The following is a 14,973-nucleotide window of genomic DNA, read 5'->3' as shown; positions in this document are numbered from 1 at the left end:
ACTTAAAGGAAAGTAATTAAACACTGCAGCACTGTTGACTGGTCCATGAACATGGTAATTAGAATCACATATATTATGTGAAACAATTTGACAACTCTTCGCAGCTACACAAACATGATGTGTCCTGGCCTCTAGCGTACTGTATCTGTTTGAATTTTTAATGGATCATCATGGGACACTGTTACCACAGTGCATGACATGTCATTAAAATGAGCTGTCTATAAATACGGCCCAGTAATGTTCTGAGAGAAAACAGTGTGTGCTGCAGAGGTGGCCTGAACAAATGACTCACTGAACTATATAACGGCTTGTCTTCCATTCATTATATACAGTGGGATTTACCATACAATAATTCTGTCCTTTGTTGTATTCATTTAACACACTAGAAGACACTTGCTAACTCAATCTTCATGTTCTTTCTTCCGAAACAAAACTGAATTAACAGCACATATTTGGATTATATTCATAAGAAATGCTTCAGCAGAAAGACATGAGACTGAGAACACTACTTGGTCACCATAAGACCAAAAAAGTCTCATTTCAGTAAGATATTGAGGGTACAGTGAGTAGTACTTGTTCACAGCTATTTGATTCCATATTTTGGTGGGGAGGGAGATGACTGAGGTCTGGAGCTCGGTGTCTTCAACGGTAACTCTGTTCCTGCAGGTGTTTTTTGTGATGACTGGAAACCCTCCCACTTCATAACAACCAGAGCAAAGGGCTCACCTCCCTCATTTTCCTCACTCCATCACACACTATCCTCTCTCTCTCTCTTTCTGTCTTCCATTCATGTACCGTTGTGGTGATACAAGCACGTTGTATGTGTTGACAGTGGCAGGCTCTGTGATCAAGCAGTGGGCGGAGGAAAGACATGGGAAGAATAATGAAGCCAAATGACCAGTCATGTCTTCAGGATGAATAAAGGGAGATTGATTATGCGGATGTCACACTTCAATTGATGAGAGAGAGAGAGAGAGACAGGAGGAGACAGCGTGAGATGGGTGTGGGTGTGAAAATGAATACATTTATGCATATGCATGTTTGAGGGTGACACACAAATTGTTTGACAGCTTTAATTAAACTCAGCTGACTCAGCCTCAGTGCTGCAGCTTCAATCACATTTTAATGAGCCACACACCCTGCAGCCTACATGGAATAAGGTCCATCTCTTTAAACCTCCTCTCTCTTCTCTCTGTCTGCCTTTGGTTCATCTGTGTGCATATGCGTGTGTGTGTGTGTGTGTGTACATATAACCTTGAAAGCACTGGCTGTTGGCACGTTCCCAGTGACTATTTCATGGATTTTGAGTTGGATAATAAGGTGAGCTGGGATGCTGCTGATCAATACTGGGAGCTTCTTTTATCTGGAACTGACAGATAGAACTGGTTCATCCCTGCCAATACTGGCAGACACAGCTTCACTTTGGATGACGCCATTTTAACTGGTGCCATTATGGGACTCATTTGAAGAGCCTGACCAATATATTGGCAGGTAGATATACAGTTTAGTCATCAGCATGTATGTTAGAAGATATAGGAAATGAACTCGCACAGTGTACAGTATGTTGAGTTATTTGTCACTGTAATAATAATTACTCTTGTCCATACTGGTCATTAAAGGCCCTGAAACTATTCTTACATGAACAAACAATTTTCTGCCAAAGTTAGAGCAATTCTGGCTATTTCACATCAGAGATTTCTGTTTTGCCTCTGCTCTTATCACTGGTTTGAAGTAGGTAGTCCCCAACCTTTAAAAAATGTCTGACAATAAACCACCTGCCTTGCACCGCATGGCAGACAGACAATGTCTGATTAGCTGATGAACATAGAGGAGCATTTACTTGCTAAATAGTCAGAGCTGAGTGTAAAACCGAAACAAAGCTAAAAGAAGAGAAAATATTGGACTTAGATTCAGCAGGTCGAAACAAACACAACTCCAGATGAGTGCTAATGCTGCTCCGTATCTGCTGGATGTGGTGTGTGTGTGAATAGGAAACTGTTTGCTAACACGTTTTTGATACTGCACAGAATGTGGATGGTTTTGTCCCCCATCTCTAGGTAAGGATGACTTAATGGCCAGTATCTAAAAATATTAAAAATCCCTTTTTTATAATTTGAATATGAGTTTGATATTATTCCATATTTTATTTTTGCCATACCTATTCTTCATAATTGTTTCCACTTAAATTTACTGTTAGAATCTGCTGTTTTCCCGTATTTACTATTACTGTCAACTTTTATTACACAGTTAATTGTTGGTCTGTAATATTTGACTGATCCTTGCCAGAAGTTGTTTATGTTTTGTGATCATGTTAAAAGTGAATGTACAATATACACATTGAAAATGGGCTCAGAAATCAGGTATCAGTTGGGCTTTAATTTGAACAAGTAACTGAACCTTAGTAACTGAGGGTGCATAAATACACATACACACACACACACACACACAGATGCATTAACAAACCTAATACACAATATAATCAGGTTGACATTTCATATTCTTTCAGTGGTTTGTTTAATGATCTTCACTTGATTGCTTTTTAAGTAATCAACAACACTGTAAACGACTTGCATTTGCAGTAATATTAATCCAGCCTGGAGCACACGTGCGCACGCAAATGAAAATGTTCATGACCCCTTACTTGTATTTGTTCTTACTTTTATTACTGCAACTTTTCATTGTGAGAGCTCTGACATTTAGATGGAAACAGCCAATACTAACCCACTCTGACTTTCTCTGTCTGGCTTCTCTGAAGAGAGAGTGGGTGAGAGTTTCTGCGGCTCACTCCCAGTTAAAGTACTTTTTTGTCATTATGTGTGCCTGTTTTGTGTATGTGTGTGTCTTTGTGTGCCCATATGGCACCCAGCATGCTGTTTGCCAGAGCTGATTTTTTTGTCAGCAGAGCATTAGTTGTCTCACTTCCTGGGATACAGGAACTGCATTACCTTTCCATGATGACTGTAGGATCCCTGGGGAGACCTGTGTGGTGAGGCTGGGAGCAGAGACCTGTTTTGAGTGGACTATGGTAACTTATTACATGGTTGCTGCTGCACAGTGTGGCAGAAAAATGAGAACAAGATGTCTCACCTGGACAAACCCAACTATTCTGAATTTTGGCAAGTTCTGCCTTAGATTTTCATTCACTTTCTCATATGAGTGACGATGGGAAGTTCTGCTTTGTATCATTACTGAATATGGGATTATTCTGCTCCGTTGCCATATTCACTGTGATGAATAGCAGTGATAGTAGTGAACAGAAAGTCTGCTGTGGAAATGGCTTTGCTACATGTGTGTTACTATAATCTGCCCTCTCCTCTCCTTTAAATTACCTTTATATACTAAATTGTTTTTCTAATTATGTTATTGTTGTTCACAGGCAACATTTTTTTTTAAAGCTGCAACAATTATCGACAGACAGTTAATTTGCAACTATTTTGATAACTGAGTAATTGTTTTAGTCTCTTTTAAAGCAAAAATACCAAATGATCAGGGGCTGCAGCTTCTCAAATGTGAGAATGCGAAGCTTTTCTATGTCATACATGATAGTAAACTGAATATCTTTGGATTTGTACTGCTGACCTGACAAAACAAGACATTTGAAGACATCGCCTTGAGCTTTAAGAAATTATAATGGGCATTTTTCTAAATTTTTATTACTTGATTAATTAAGAAAATAAACACCAAATTAATTGATAATGAATTGGGATTTGATACTTTGTTCTAATCAATACCTGTGCCTTAAAGTTCAAACTTAACTGACTACTCTGTGTTTACTGTGTGTGTGTGTGTGTGTGTGTGTGTGTGTGTGTGTGTGTGTGTGTGTGCGCGTGCGTGTGTGTGTGTGTGTGTGTGTGTGGCTTATTCACATTTCTTACACTTCCTCCTCCATCCTGGTTTAACAAGGACACTCAGCAAGGGAGTGAGAAAGGGTTTTCAGGCTGTGATTTTCCTGACTCAGATTTAAAAGCTGGCCTAGTTTTATACTTTTGTAGCAAAGGTCAAAGTATAAGGCAGCATTTTGTGAAGGTGTGTGTACAGTGTGTGTCCATGCACGTTTGTATGTATAAAATGTTTTTCCATGAGCACCAAAGTTTCCGCCAAGCAGCTAGCTACCGCTCTGAAAAGTGAAGGAAAAACGGAAGTGCCTTATACCTGCATTCTCTCTAATGGCCTGCAGGGGGTGACTTTGAGAAAATGATCCTATGTCTCACTTGATTTATTGCTTCAATAAACATTTTGCTAATGAGGTGGTATGGTATGGTCTCAATTGCTAGTTTCAAGTTTTTTAATACAGCATGATGTTCATTTTTTAATTAATGGTCCCATTTAGAGTAAAATAGACGATAAAGCAGGGTATGCTTCAGGGTGTGGCTTCCGTATGATCGACAAGTTGCTACCACCAGTTCATGAAAGTCAATTGTAACATTTTGGTCACCTAAAAAAGTCTTTTTCAGCGTCGATTGTACTAAAAGACCCTCATCAGCTGTTCAGTTTTTCCAGTGAGTACATGTGAGTGTTTTAAGCCTGTTTTTCAGTAGCCAAAATTAACATTAGCATTGTCACAGTTAACCATGGACCTTATATGCACCGTGCTAACCGGGCTAGCAGCTAGCATTAGGGTCAGCTCCCTCCTCTTGTCCAAAATGGTCACTACTGGCTCTAAAAATCCAAGATGGCAACGGTCAAAATGACTAACTCGAGGCTTCAAAACGGAAGTCCACAAACTAATGGGTCACGTCACAGTGGCTACGTCTATTATGTTTTTTTACAGTCTATGGTTATAACTAGAGATGGAGACTCTTCTGGTTAAATATAGTGGGATGTGGTCTGATTAAAGCTTTGACATTGGCAACAACTTGGCAACATACACATGGTTGGTCACAGCACTCATGAAACATTGTGTGTGTGTGTGTGTGTGTGTGTGTTAGAATGAAGATCAAAGCAGTGATCTTTGTATCTTTATACCAGGTGGAGCTTTGATGGTAAATTTTAGCTTCTCTCTCTGCAGCCACGGAGTCATGTTGTGAACATTTGTACAAAGTATGCCACAGTGTTTTTATGTTTGTGTATTGTGATGTTAGAATAACACCCAACAGGATGTCATTGTATAACCTAACATATTATTTTGTTGTTTTCCTTTCATGTCTTACCTGATCCTTTTCTTCCACTGATGGTGCAATAGGTAAGTCTGTGTTTCCTATTTGTTTATTGTGTTGTTGATTTCCATGTGTTTGAGGGAGTAACAAGAATACAAATGTTTGCTAAACTTTAATTATGGAATCATCTGAAAAAATGTCTCTCATAGCTGTCAGACTGTAAATTGCAATACAGGTGTGACCACACAAAACATCAAAAATGCATTTTAATGAGTGTGTGCTGTTATGCATGTCTTGTTGGTGTGTAATTGTGACTGTAGGGATTTGTGCTGTTCCTCTAAGCCTGAGTTACACACACAAACACATACATAGACAGACATACGCACGTAGATCTGTCGACTTCCAGCGTGTAAGTGTGTTTGTGTGTGTCTTAGCAGGTACAGCCTTGGTTACTGCTGGCCTGCAGGCTTAAGTGTGGCAGCTGAGATTTGTAGTTCTGTTCTCCCCTGAGTCTCTGCACACAGTACAGTATGATTTCACCACAGATTGATTTCACTTCAGACAGTTAAAATGCTCTGGCCTCTACTTTCGTTTTTGACGTAGGCAGTTATGAAATCGCAGACTAGCACGTACGTTACCTCCATATTGGTTGTGGGAATCCAGATATTCCATTGAGAGTGTTCAACTCTGGCTAGTGTGCAACTACCTGCCAACTGGCAAACAAATCTCCTCAGCATTGTTTAGAAAACCTCTGGACAGAATACAGAATGAGTTCGCAAAATGAAGTGCAACAAAAGCCAGAAGGATACACTAGTATTGTAGTGACTTTATATTAGAAATTACATAAAAGGATTTGGAATATGACCGAGAAACTGTAAAGTCACTTAACCCATCTAAATCCTCGTAGAGCTTTGGACAGGGTGTGAAATGATAAACTGAAAAGATGGACTTAACTGTCATTTTTATTTATTTATGTTTTTATGTTTCAGTACTTGTTGAAAACATTTCACACAGCTCAGTGCTGAGCAAGACAAACTGAACCAGCAGGCTGTTAAGTTTATTTTTCAAGTGGAGCCTTTATGTCAAGTTTTATTTTGTTTCTGTAAAAAAAAAATCCTTTGTGCTGTCCTTAATGACGCTTTCTGAAAATAACAGAAAGTCGCAATCAAGACTATGGGTTACTGATGGTGCATAAAAAGGGTACTGCTGTATCCTCCAGCATTCATGACACAGAAATATAATAATCAATAACAAATGTATTATTACTTATGCCAAATTAAATGAAACTGGTTAAATACTTGACTGAAATAAAAAAAAGGGGTAGGACTAGGGGTCGAACATTGAAAGGTTATTATTTATGTAGCTTAGTTTGCTGTTACTTTGTTTTTGTTGTTGTTGTTTTTTTTTTTTTGCTTTGTTTGTTTCATTGCCAATATATTTTATTTGTTATTTTAACATGTTCAAAATAAAATAAAATAATCTAATCTAAAATGCGGCCATAGTTTAGGTGGTAGATTGGATTGGCCAATAGTCATAGGGTTTGTGATTTGATATCAAAGTGTCTTGAGTAAGACAAGGAACCCCAAATTGCTCTCAATACATGTCTATGATGAGTTGCCTTGGATGTAAACATCTGCCAATGTAAACTGCTGTTTTTGAGACAATTTTGTGTTTTTTTCTTACTTTTATGATGGTATTGGACACAGTGTTTCCCTCTGACTATACTGTATGCTATCAGGTAAATCTGATTTGTTTACTTGACTGCTTTGAAATAGTATTACGTTTAGCTGTGAGAAAGGTTCATGTTTTCAGTAGCTTAATGGCTGGTAGACAGACAAACCCCTGCAGCTCATTATTTTTAACTAGCTCCACCATCACAGTAATTCAACTTAACCAATACTGCCGTTTGTGTCAATGACTATTTGTACGGCAAATATTATTTCCTGCCATCACCATCAAATGGCCAATGGCTTTTGATTCAACCCTGCACATTTACAAAGGTTTGACAGTGCCTTTTAAATCTAAGACAGATGGTCGTAATGATGAGGGCATAAATGTAAAGCTTTGATGGTCAAATGTACAAGAGGAAAGTCATGATGTACACCATTCATTGTCCATGGTGTTCATATTGTGTTAATAACAGCACACCAGACAGAAATATAAATACATGAGAACTTAAAGCACAAAATGAGCATTTCCAACATAAATGAGGTGATGTGAAGTGAAAAATTGATGCGACTGTATACATTACTGTGTACAAAGGATAGTAGTGAAGGAAATAGCTGAAAGTAGTCGGTGATGAAGGGAGGAAAGGAGTTGAACAGAAGAGTACGAGTTTTGAAAGTGACAGCTCCATTACTGCTATCATCCGTTAATAATCAAGCCAGGTCATTAGTGTGAGAAATGAATCCAGGCGCTCGCAGAGACAAACAAACACAATACTAATCTCTGTTCTCAAACAGAGTGTCAACAGCCCTGACATAAATGAGGGGAATGGAAAGTGAGCAGAGAGGTCAGGGTGAAGAAAACGAGGGAAGGAGACAGAGACGGCGATGGGCGAAAAGAGATTGCGCCAGACAAATGAAAAGCTGACAGGGATGACAATGTTTGGTAGATGTGATGAATTGATCTGAAACATATCAGAATGGGGGAATGAGAGTGAGATGAGCGAGGAAGAAGAGGGAAAGAAGAAATGAAGTGTCTGTGATTTCTGTTAGAGCACCTTCTTTGAGTTTGGACAATGACAGTTATTTCCATCATCTGTGAAGAGCCAGCGAAGTCATTAGTGCTAGAAATGAGTCCTGCTGCACACAGACAAACAAACCCAGCGCTGATCTCCAGCCTCCAACTGAATGAAAGCCAATCAATAGGCGTGTTTGGTGTTTGTGATGAATGGTAATTAAACTGTGAGGGTGACAGAAAGAAGAAAGAAGTGGTCTGTGGTCTGTCTCGCTGCGTCATTACCACAGTGGAGTCACCAAATCACCTATCAGGAAAAAAAAAAAAGTTCCCTCTCAGTCCTTCACTCTCTCTTTCTACTTCTTCGCCTTTCTTTCACTAGTGGTTTCTTGTGTTCTCTTTTCATGTCTGCCTGTCACTGCTTTTTCTATCATATTATTCTCTTTTTTTATATGTAATTCCTCCATTATTTGCTCACCCATGCTTTACACACTTCCCACATTTCTCTCTCTCTCTCTCTCTCTCTCTCTCTCTCTCTCTCTCTCTCTCTCTCTCTCTCTCTCTCTGTCTCTGAAAGGGAAAATCATAGAATAGTACTTGATGTTTTTGAGGAGCAACAGCAGATTTCCTGCTGATGGGCAAGAACAAAATCTACAAATACGGCCGTCTGTGCCTGCAGGCGAGCTATTTCGATGTGTTTGTGTGTGTATGTGTGCGCGCGCATGCCTCTAGATGACAGTAAAGTGGACAACTGCTCCAAACTCAGTCAGCAGATGTCGCTGACTTTATGAGATGAGATGGGGCGATATAAAACTTTATTGATCCTCATGGGGACATTGGATCTTTGCAACATCTAAAGTAATATACTGTAGGATAGGATTAAACCACAGAGGTAAAATATAGAGCAATAAATGCAACAATACAACGCAAAAGGATAATGAAATATAAAAAATAATCGGAGCGTGTAAACATAGAAGCAAATACTACTGGCAGTTTCAACACATGTAAGTCAACTGTGCTACTTGTTTATTGGGCTTACAGCTGGTTGTGTTTGCCTAGAAAAGCCTGATTTGTAAGCCTATAATTCTTCTATGTGTGTAAAAAAAATCCCTTAAATTCCCTGGCATGTTGCAAATGCAGCAGCACAATAGTTTTCACCCTGTTGCTGTGTTGATTTGTCTAAACTAAAGGACAGAAGATGAATTTGGTTCGCTGACAGATGCAGAATAATTAGAATGTCTGATTTGAAGATCTCAATATCTCTCTCAGTGATTATGTCTTGAGGCAGCAAACAAACGGTAACAAACTTGCAGATGTGATGTTACAACTCAGTGAGTAAAGACTCACAAACACCTGCACAGACAGACACTTTCTCAGACACACTCACACCTGCACATTCATGCGCAGAACTGCTGTTTTGATCTGTTCGATTCTGCTTTGTGGTGCAGAGTCTGTATTGGATTTGTATGTGAAGCCAGCCTGCTTCTTCGCCTTATCACTGTGTTGTTATCACAGACACACACACACACACACGCACATAAGAAGGTGTGACCAATTAATTTTTCCAATTTTGGTGACCGGAGGCAGGAGTGCAATCCTGGCACCGAGCAGGGCGAACAAATTATTAGTAGGAGGAATACAGTATCAGAAGGTGGAGTTGGGGTGAGCTACAATATAATGGCCAATCACATCAGCTCCTCTCATCTCTTTTAATTGCAGCGGACAGTTTTCTAATGAGCCAGGAGGAGAGTCTAGGTCAACGTCTCCGGCAGGCAGTGAGCCTACAATTACGGTTACGGTTGTGTTTCGTTATCTGTATTTACTGTATTTTTTTTTGTTTGTTTTGTTTTATTTTCTTTTGTTTTTTTGCTCAATTACATGATTACAGTAAGGCAGCATAGTTGTTTTCAGTTCACTTCTATCTGGCTACTTGCACATATGCACAGTAATGCCACTCCAGCAAATACTGTGAGATTAGTAGTAGGCATGCATGAATCAAGAGCTCCCCATACTCATGCCGTTTACATGACAGAAAATATTGTTTTTACTTAAAAGAACAGTCTATTGTGTAGAACAGCATATGAAGACTTGGACCTATTTTCCCAGATCCTGGTGAAAAGATCTAAATCAAAGTGAAAGCGTCAAAGCTCATATCACATACATTAAAGGGCTATATTTTGGAGAGGTCTGTGTGTGCCCATGCCAGCAAAAGCTGCAAAAATTGCCCTTTGTGCTTGTGTTTGCGATAAGGTGAAACACAACAGTAATTTCATGCCAAAAGGAGTACTGAAACTGCACTGAGCCACTCGATTTGCATAAACACATTCTCCATCTACCTCAGTCAAAACTGCTTCATTTGGAACCACGACACAAAAAAGCATACGTCCAACGAAAACAGCAACTAGGTTTGCACTTCTGTCGTCTTTGCCCAAGCAGGTAATAGAAGTCTAAATATGTTCATTTCCAGCCCCAATCCTTCTTGATGAGCTGTTCCTCTTTGTTTTGTCTGTATAACAGTACTGCTTCTTTCTGCGTCATTTTTTTAATACTACAGTATATTTATTAGACAGTTGTTTTGACCATTTTTCCATTTTAAGATCCCTCTTGTCATCTATATATTCTCCTTCTTGCTGTGATGCTCCCAGATTAGACTGTGTGTCACTGAGGAGCCTGAGGTCCTGATGAAAAAGTGATTTAATCGTGCTCTTTAACTGGGGTTTGTGTGTGTGGTGGGGGAGGGGGGATGTCCTTTGTTGTCCTTCACTCTTTTCAAATGAAATGGGTATTGCTTCAATTGCTTCAATCATAAATTAAAAAAAACTGTTAATAAAGGAACCTTAAATTTACAGTAGTACACAGTAGATTCATTCAGCCCCTACAGGCATTGTTCTTGAGCTATTTCATTAGTGTTTTTTTAACTTTGCCTTGATCACTAACCTTGTGACACTTGAGCCTCACTTTGATTTCAGTCAGGACCACTTTAGTCAAAAATTTTTATTGCCATCTGCAGTCAGTTATATTTGGCGGTATGGCTCTGTTCTGGGACCTCCCTGCCCTTCCATGTGCATACATGGAAAGCCTTAGGCAGAGAGAGTGGCAGCAAAGACCCCCCATGGTACAGAACAGAGCAGGCAACAATGATATCAGACATGACATTAAGTCAGACACAGGATGTAAAGGAGGAGCGGGGATGGAGGCGGGTGGACGTGGCTTGCAAGGTGGCTTGCCGAGGAAGCAGGAAGGGTAGAAGACTAAAGCAGCTTAAATAAGGCGCCCTGTATGAGATTTGCCAGTTGAATGCATAGAAGGGAATCAGCTGATGTGGGCTGGCTTTGAGATCAGCTGCTATGTGCTGATGGGTTTGTGAGCTGAGCTGGACTTTGTGGCCTGCCTGAACTAACACTCACTCAGTTAGTTTACTGTTTGGTTAGTGCACTGTTCACTGACGAGGCAAACTTCAGCAGTGAAACACATCCATCCTACAAGATCTGAGGAGAGAAAAATGTTAAGTTAGTGTAACTAAACAGCTATCTTGGGTGTAGAAGATACATCTAAAATGGATTTGACTGGTACTGTGCTATTAGAAAAAGCTGCTAGCCAAATAAGATGAACTGATGGGGGACAGTGAGAATAATGCTAGTGATAATTCTGCCCCTGAATCAGAATCATACAGTGGTCGAGAGAGCCCGACGCACTGCAAGTCAAGAAACATGCAACTGGATAAAACACAAGCTAATTAATAACATATACAGTGCCAGTCAAGTCAGTTTTCTGTCTTGTCACAGACCTGCAATTAAAATCCATGTTTTTATTAAGTATTATTCCAACCCTAACCTTAAACATACTGTATTTTCCAGGTGTAGATGTTGCAGAAAGCAAACATTTTTAAAACGCTGACACTGGAAATTCAAAAAAGAAAAGACATTGTCATTGAATCCTGAACAGAATCGTCCAATATTGATGTCGTTTTCTGGTGGAGAGAAATACATACATTTCAGATGCTGTACAGTCAGATGTCAGATAACACACAGTCAGATAACACAACATGCATAAATCACATAAAATAAAATTATGTTTTTAATCAAGGTTGTAGAAATAATACCTAACATTTTGTGTAATTGTGACCTTATGCGCCTACAATGCTTCAAGAGGGGCTCTTGTTACTTGTTGTCCTAGCAACCATACTCAAACATAATAGCTGCTGATATTATTTTAGAAATAAACGTGTCTGACATCTGGAATATTTCCAAACTTATGATTAGAGTTACTGAGTACAACTAAGTGAAATTTATAAGAGCTTTTGCCGCACTCCAATATGGGAAGGCAAAGTTTCTCTACATATGAGATCGGCTATGTAAGTGCTCGAAATCTGTATTCCTATTGTAATCTTAATGTATTATTTATGTTCTCATTTATCACACTGTTCAACTCTGCCATCTCTGTTTTGCTCTCGAGGCCTTGACCATTACACTACCCATGATGCTAATCTGAAGTGTTCATACCAATAAAAGGGAAGTAAAGGCATTTGTTTTACAGTAAAAGGCTGTGTGTTCATATGTAGTCGCGCCTAAGGAGTAGTTTGTCCTTGATGTAACATTCAACTTAATGCCTGATGTTGTTTGAAAGCTAAAGGCTGTAATTCTATAACTCAAATGATTAAAAAAAAGGGGAGGTGTATGTTAGTGAACTGAATTCGGGGGTAGGCTTGCCTCAAATCAGGATTTAAAACAGGCCTCCAAACAGCAAATTCAGCCCATGAGTGCATGTTGCCTTCAGCCGGCAGCCTGCTACTTAATGTGTTGTCATCCAGAGAGATAAGAGAGCTCATTGACTTATCTACATTTTTAACAAGTGCACTCAAGAGAAATTATAAGCCCCCTTCATCATTACACAAATCTCTCTCTTTCTCACAATGCACACTTGGATTTTGGCTGACATTTCAGATGGTTTTGACACATTTATTTTAGCATATTCATATCTGTATTATTGCATAATTCATTATCTCCAATTTGTGCAGCTAAGTAGCTGCTGCTCTGTGCTCTTTGTCCTGTGTTGTTAAGTCTTACTGTCTTTGCTCTGTTGCCGAATCTGTTCTTGCATTTGTCCAGTTTCATGGTGTATTTTTATTGTGCTCCACAGTAACAACTGGAGTTGCAAATTTGTTGAGACTTAAAGAAGAGGCAGTCTGCCATGTTCACTTGTGTGTGGTTGAAGTGAGAGCTTTGCCAGCCCAGCTAGAGGGGAGTTACAGTAGTCAAGATCGGAGAAGATAAGAGCTTGGATATGTCAGCTCTTTGTTGTCTAACATCACACCCAGACACTTGGCAGTCTGACCAGGACTCATTGTCATGTTGTCAGTGGTGATGTAAAGGTCGTGACGATGAGAAGATTCATCGGAGGGAAAAAAGAGCAGCTCAGTTTTGGCAGACCGCACCAAACTTCGGGTGGTGGAAAGCCGCCCAGCTCAACTCAAAATGTCGCCTGGATGAGCTGAAATTCCAACTCATGGGTCAGAGAGTCATCAGAATAAACTCAGAATAGACTTTTATATGCTCTTTGCCCACACATCCTCATACGCCTGGAGATTATGTGAATGGTCTGCTTTAGAGCTGCAACAATTAGTCAAGTAATCAGTTGGTCAAGTGACAAAAAATTAATCTTTTTGATCATTGATTGATTATTAAGTAATTTTATAAGTAGAAATGGCGAGTGCTCATTCTAATTGGTGGCTGCAGCCCTTGTCTGCTTTTCATTTATAAACATTTTTTAGGGGGAAACTAATGAGGTGGTTTTGGTACCATCTTTGAAGCAAATTCTGACCACATGTGAGCATCACTCCTTCCTAACAGGAGGGAGAGATGCTCACACTGTGTATGACCACACTACTCTTATAACTACTTAGCATAATAGCTCCACAATTGCCACACACCCTATCAATATAGCAATGATTCTCCTCCCACGTCTGATCTTTAGCCTCCTTTTGTATTTTCAATTGTCCACCCCCCTTTCTCTCATCTCAGCGCAATAATAGCCTCCCATTCCCTTTATGTACATATATTATGTCTCCCTTTTCTCCCTCATGGAAACCTTTCACTCATAACAATTTCCAACATCCTCCCTCAATATTGACTACATCTCTGTCCCTGCTGCACTGACACACATATTCTCTACCCCGCACGTTCACCCGTTCACACTCTCATGCTCAGACGCACAGTAACAAACATGGCAGCACGCAGTCTCACAGGCTCACAAAATGTAAAACAGGCTCCCTCGCTTCAGTCACATTTGTAAGTCTTGAAGTCGGAAAAAAAAAACCTCCAGCTATAAATGGAGATAAATACCTTCACATCCATTTCAATTACTTTCCCACTCAACTATCAGCATTTTGATTAGCGTTCCTGTCAACTTTATGATTATAATGCAGATTATGGCGATCATAACTGTTGTGATGATGGTGATGATGATTGTGTTTGTGATTACTCGGCTTATTGACTGTGGCCGTGTCACCAATGCAATCTTTCATCAGCTCAACCCACTCTGAGTGGAGTTTACAGTCTGGAGGAGAGAAGGAGGAGCTTTAACTGGTCCAGACCTGTTCCAGAGAGAGAGGATACTATCTCTGTGGGAACTGTTGAACCAAAGTGGCAGATAGATGTGGATGAGTTGAAATGACGCTTTTAAAACTGTTATGGAAATGGATGGTTCGAAAAAATATATAAAATATAACATAAAACCTTCAGATGTATGCGAGTGTGTAAGTTGTGGGGCGATTAAAATGCTGACAATGTTAGACATCCCTTATCAGGATAATGTTGAAGAAAAGAAATAATTAATAAAAATTGATGAAAGATTGTTATATAAGAAAGTAGACAGAGTTGCAAGAGCAGCAGAATCAGCCTGGTAATGCATATTTTGTGTCATACAGCTACGTGATCATGATCAGCCTCTCCTAAATCTCCTGAATATGTGTTACTGGTGCCTGCTGAGCCAGAGTACACACGATATGGCTAAGGGGAATATTGTTTTTTTTTTTCTTTTCTGCTCAGAACGGTTGTTACATTAATTTAGCGGAAATGAAACATCATTTTTATGATTGTTTATATTTGTTTATATACATTTAAAGCCCCCCTGCACTTATTCCCACTACAGTATGTGCACACTTAACTGTAAAAAATAATGGACGTAACCACCGTGACAT

The 14,973-nt window shown here is 39.5% G+C and overlaps 1 protein-coding gene across 3 annotated transcripts in view; it reads left to right on the top strand.

Moving 5' to 3' along the window:
* spock1 (SPARC (osteonectin), cwcv and kazal like domains proteoglycan 1) overlaps nucleotides 1-14,973 on the top strand; it is a 111,120-nt gene that overhangs the window by 15,834 nt on the left and 80,313 nt on the right. The window lies entirely within an intron of this gene.

The sequence above is a fragment of the Thunnus albacares genome, chromosome 10, assembly GCF_914725855.1.
Source record: "Thunnus albacares chromosome 10, fThuAlb1.1, whole genome shotgun sequence".
Lineage (NCBI taxonomy): Eukaryota > Metazoa > Chordata > Actinopteri > Scombriformes > Scombridae > Thunnus > Thunnus albacares.
The sequence above is the reverse complement of the archived record's forward strand: the minus strand, read 5'-3'. Positions and strand labels throughout refer to the sequence as shown.